Below are 5,366 nucleotides of genomic sequence, written 5' to 3' on the forward strand. Positions count from 1 at the left end.
ACTTCACTACTTGTACTTTCTGTTATAACACGCAAGAAACTCTCTGTACAAAAAGTTAATTTTAAATTTAAATGAAATGATATACAGTGAGAGCCCGTTTTAGAAACGAAATAAGAACTTATTTTTTGTGTAATAAGAAGGTTTGTTTCTGAAAATAAGAAAGCTGCTACTTATTTTGGAAGGATTTATATAGGTACCGACCGGCAGGGGAGGGAAATCGTACCACCGGACAGCCGATTCGAGCCGTCCAAAAATTCTATAAAAAAAAACGAGGGGCCCCTCCGGGGGAATCAACAGCATCCGAAGTGTGTAGGGTGTTTGATCCAAGCACCCCTTTTCCATGTAGGGTGCTTGATCATATATATACGGAAAATGGGTGCTCGGATCAAGCAACCTACACACCTCGGATGCCGTTGATTTCTCTAACGGGCCCCCTCTTTTTTTTTTTTAGAATTTTTGGACGGCTCGGATCGGCCGTCCAGTGGCCGGATACGGCCCGGCATGGCCGTCGGTACGATTTCCCTCCGCCGGCACCCATTATCATAGTAACAGTCTTATTTTTTGTATAAGGTGTCACATCCTCGAAATTAAACATAATTATAAATGATTTACATAATAAAAATACTCACAAATATCCGTACGGTACCCTAAAGATCACTGTGTTCTCATTCCTTTAGTTACACTTTCAAGTCAAAAGAATTACAATCTAAGTTACAAATACATCTTTCAAAATAAATTTACAAAGATGAATAAGTAACTCCTTCGGTTAGCTTTCAAAATAATGTCCACATTCCAAGCACGCCAAGCAATGCAAGCTATGGTTCCGGGTTAGCACCTGAAAATAATATAAGACTTGAGCTACACTAGCCCAGTAGAAAAGTCTACGCAAACTCTATATGCAAATGAGCGAGACGAATGAACGAATGATGGAAAAATCAAGACAACGGAGGAAGCACAATTATCATGAACGAGTGTCCCAAAATCTCCGATATTTCTTTTATTCAACCCATAAATCATACCGTCCAATTTATGTCTCAACATGTCATGTTGTTTATGTGTCTGAGCCGAAGCTCCTGCCGGGCTAATTTTGGGACCCTGATATCCCCTGCCAAGCACCCACTTTAAAGGTTAGGCCTTGAGTAATTATTTTGAGCATTAGCTCCTGCCAGGCTAATTATGGAACCCTGATATCCCCTGTCAGGCACCCATCCGTCGATGGGCCCTGAGTATTCGCGCGTCATTCACATTCTAAAATGTACCGTCCGTACCAACATCGTGCAAGAAGCTCGTACTTATCGTTTCACAGTTTCACAAATTTGACCACATTATAAATATATTTCGTGTACCATTGACCAAAAGACATGCATGATTGTCCAACTCTTATTATTTATGTATATAATAATCATACAACCCATGGAAATATATACTTTGAAAAGAAATGGAACTTCAGTGCACGGAAGATTCTGACATGTTGACTGGTGACCTACTGGTAGGGTACGGGAGGTACCGGTAGGAGTTAAGAAAATTTCCAAGGTTCTACAGGTAGGGATCAAGTCCTACCGGTACAAAAATTGATCAGAAAAGCCACCATTTTGCACGAGGAAAAATTTGAGACAGGCTACCGGTGAGAGAAAAGTTCTACCGGTAGGAAGCTAATTTTCTGGCAACACGACAACGTTCTACCGGTAGAAAGGACGGACCTACCGATAGGAATCAAGGAAAAACAGATGATTCTTACGGTCATAACAAATTTTTATTCAAACTCAACGACAATCAATACAAGCTCGAATAATACATAAAAACACTCAAACAACATATAAAGAGAGGTAGAATTTCCTACCTCGAGTATCCGAACCAAAATCGAAGAGATGGAGCAAGTCCTAGCTTCCGGAATCCCAAACCAAGCAAAATACACCAAACCTGGCTCGATTCAACACAATACGAGCTCGAATATGCAAGTAGGCGATGGAGTTGAAGTAAATTGTTGTGGGTTTTGAGTGATTGGATGAGTTTTTGGGTGAACAAGAGAGAGATCGAGAGAGAGAGCCGAGAGATGGGATGAGAATGGAAATAAAAAAAGAAAAACACTTCCCAGGAGATATACACGACACACACACATGCACACATGCACTAATTACACTAAGACCCAAGAGTCTTATATTCTTGCACATTGGACCACCTCAATCACATTCTTGACATTTTCATTTTCATTTTCTTTTATTAACATTAAAAATAAATAAGAAAATTTACGGGTCTCTACATAAGGCAACTTCAAACTCAAAAATTATGTGTTTACGCAAATAATTTTTCTACCACTACGGATCTTGTTTGATAGATCTCATTGAGATCTTTAATACGGTACAAAAAAAATTGAACTTTTTTTTTTCATTTGCATTATTTTTGAGTTTGAAAATGTGAAAGGAACTTTTTATTTGAATTTTGTGGAATGACCCTTCTTATTTTTGAATGAGAAGTGGCAAAATAAGTACTTATTTTTTAAGAAGGTTTCCGGAACGGAGCCTGAGTATAATACATATCCTCTATGTTTGCTTTTTTCTAGGGCTGCAAAAACTCGGCTCAACTAGGACTCGTTCAAGCTCGACTCGAACTATAAATGAGCAAGTTTGAACCAAATATCTCAGCTCGTTTGGAAAATGAGCCAAGCTCGAGCCACTAAGAGCTCAGCTCGAAGAGCTCGCTAGCCAAGCCATGACTACTATATTTAATTTAATGTGCCAAGTGCTGCTAGCATAAGTTAAATGCTAGTGAAAGCCCAATCAACGCACGAGAGAGGGAAGTGAGAGCATTTATAGCGCAAAAAATACCTCGTGGCTAACGGGTCTTTGGGTTTTCGATGTAGGACAAGCAAAAGTAAAGACAAAATGAAAAGTTCCTCAATCGAATTAGCCCACATCGAAAGTTTTAATCTGGTACACAGAGAATCTTTTACTTCTTTCAGCAAGCCTTTGCTTCTTTAAGCCATTTCCCATTCAAAAGCTCGAGCTGAGATATAAAATCTTGAACTGAGCTCAAACCATCTTGTAGTAGCTCGTTTCAAGCTCAAGCTGACCTCTTTTCTAGCGAGCCAAGCTCGAGTAATCTAAAGCTCGACTCGGCTACCCTACCTACAATCTGGTCCCTTTTCTTCGCATGCTTTCGAAACCCCCATTTAAAGGAGCAGCGGCAAGGGTCGAATGATTGTATAACTTCTAAATGAGTGAAATTGTCTTCTTACCCAATTAGCCATTGACCAAACCTATTTGAATTGGACCACTAGGCTCTAAAAAAAATTGACCCGATTACCTGACCTGTTTCCGGACCCATTTTCTTGCATGCGATTCGTCAAAAATTACATATACGAATTCATCACTTAGATTTACCAAAGTTAAGGGTTTAGAATTTCTAGGCAAGTCATCAGAGATTACAGAAGGAATCCTAGGCCTCCTTTCCAGGATGAGATCACCCTAATCAAAATCGCGAGTTTAATGACATGAGAAAACGAAGATGAAAAATCAATAAATGCAATCAAGAATCAAAATTAGGTATACCTCTACATCAGTAAGAATATTTGCAAGATCACTATTAGTTGAGTCATCAGAATTCGCAAATATCTTCACTCTCAAAATCGCGAGTTTAATGACATGAGAAAACGAAGATGAAAAATCAACAAATGCAATCAAGAGTCAGAATTCCAAGGTTGTTTGTGATATTTTGGGGTTTGTGTTCAATGGGGTATTGTCCATGCTTATTGGCATGGCTGAGTGCGAAGAGGCAGCCTCTGGTATTCGATTTGAAGGTCTAACACAGGGATTCAGCCCTATTCATAATTTTGGTTTTTCAACAAAAGGGTTTGTATCTGAAATGATTCCTAAAATTGAGTCTGGAAATCCAAAGAAGTCTGTCTCTACGGTTCCCCTCACAATGAGTCTCAGAGAGAGGAGCAAAATTCAAATAAGTCTTGAGGAGAATGGGTTTAAATTTCCCAGTATAGTGCATCTACCTCTTGCATCTGCTGTGGGCATTAGTTTCTTGAACCAAATATTATTTCCCAACATATCCGAAAGAAAAATTGCCCTATTTGTCAATTATTGGAACTTGTGTGGAAGTTTCAGTGGTTTTGTATTAGTACCATTTAGTTAAACTCTTAGGACAGTTCTATGATAGAGATCTTATTGCATCTGAGAGTGGGAATATTTTCTTACTTGGCTTTTTTGATGTGGTTGATAAGCTCTTCGCAAAGTGTGGAACGGAGAAAATTGACTTTGTTTTTGTAGAAGTAAAGCTTGAAAACCCTGAATTTAGGCTGTTTTTAGAAGGAAATTTTGGAAAGGAAAAAATTTCGGTTTTAAGGTTATCAGTGCTAGCTGTCAGAGCTGTGATTATATGCTGCAATTTGTTAAAGGCTGTAGATGACTATAAGCCATGGGGTGATACCGAGGTACTTCTAAGTTCATTATCTTATTCCCTGATCTTCAAGGTTTTTTGATGCAGCTTGTAATGTGTATTTCTAATGTTATATGTGAAAGTTTTTGAGATTATAAGACTTTGTTGTCACACGGACTTGGATGGAGTTTGTCGATGTTGTTCGATGGTGGACGACATCTTTGACGCAAGGGATTATCTGAGGGATGGAACCCCTCGGTATCCTAATTGGATTGAGAAGACAATAGAAAGTTATTCTTGGAGACTCTCTCTTTCTTGCATGAGGTCCATCCGTGGATAAAGGAGAGGTCTTAGAAGATGACAAGTTGTATAGTCTTTATCTTATCTTTCTAACTAAGTGTGAAGATGGGGAGCAGTGAATGACGAAGTTTCTTGGAATAACTGTATAACATGCCAAAGTTTAGTTTGCTCCACTTGTCACTCCTACCCTAGAACTCAATGTGCTTATTGCATGTTCAATGTATTGTTATTTTATTTAGGTTCTCTTAGTTCTTAAATAGTTTGGCTTGATTTTTATCCACTAATGTGTTTTTATTGTTTGGCTTGTAGTGTACAAAAAGCGGTTCAGTTTGGGCTGAGGGAGGCCCCACTTCTATCTTTGATCGTACTGAGGTTGATGATGCTTTTTCGGATGATGCGTGAGCTTTGATGATGTTGCTAGGATGTGTGAGTTTTACTGTATAAACTTTGATAATTGATAACTGGAAGCATCAATAGTCATAGGTTTCGTACTGTTTCTCTCATTGTTTTGGCCTTCGGATCATGTTAGGTTCCTCACCGTGTTTTCATATTTCCTTCAAGTATTTTCCTTTAGTTGCATGGCCCCTGTATTTTGGTGCTAAATGAGTTCTTGCTGTCTCGATGGCACTCTTCAAGAGTTGTTCAATTAGTGTCCAAACTGATGATAAAAGATGACTTCACAT

General features: G+C 38.8%; 1 long non-coding RNA gene across 2 annotated transcripts; it reads left to right on the forward strand.

Moving 5' to 3' along the window:
- The first annotated feature begins 3,324 nt into the window (after nt 1-3,324).
- LOC131329981 (uncharacterized) lies at nt 3,325-5,366 on the forward strand. Of its 2 annotated transcripts, none has more exons than XR_009200912.1 (2): nt 3,325-4,438; nt 4,993-5,366. It is a non-coding gene; the product is annotated as an uncharacterized LOC131329981 (long non-coding RNA). The 2 variants fall into 2 exon arrangements; XR_009200913.1 differs by lacking the exon at nt 3,325-4,438 and adding an exon at nt 4,471-4,903.

Source organism: Rhododendron vialii, chromosome 6a (genome assembly GCF_030253575.1).
Source record: "Rhododendron vialii isolate Sample 1 chromosome 6a, ASM3025357v1".
Taxonomy (NCBI): Eukaryota; Viridiplantae; Streptophyta; class Magnoliopsida; order Ericales; family Ericaceae; genus Rhododendron; species Rhododendron vialii.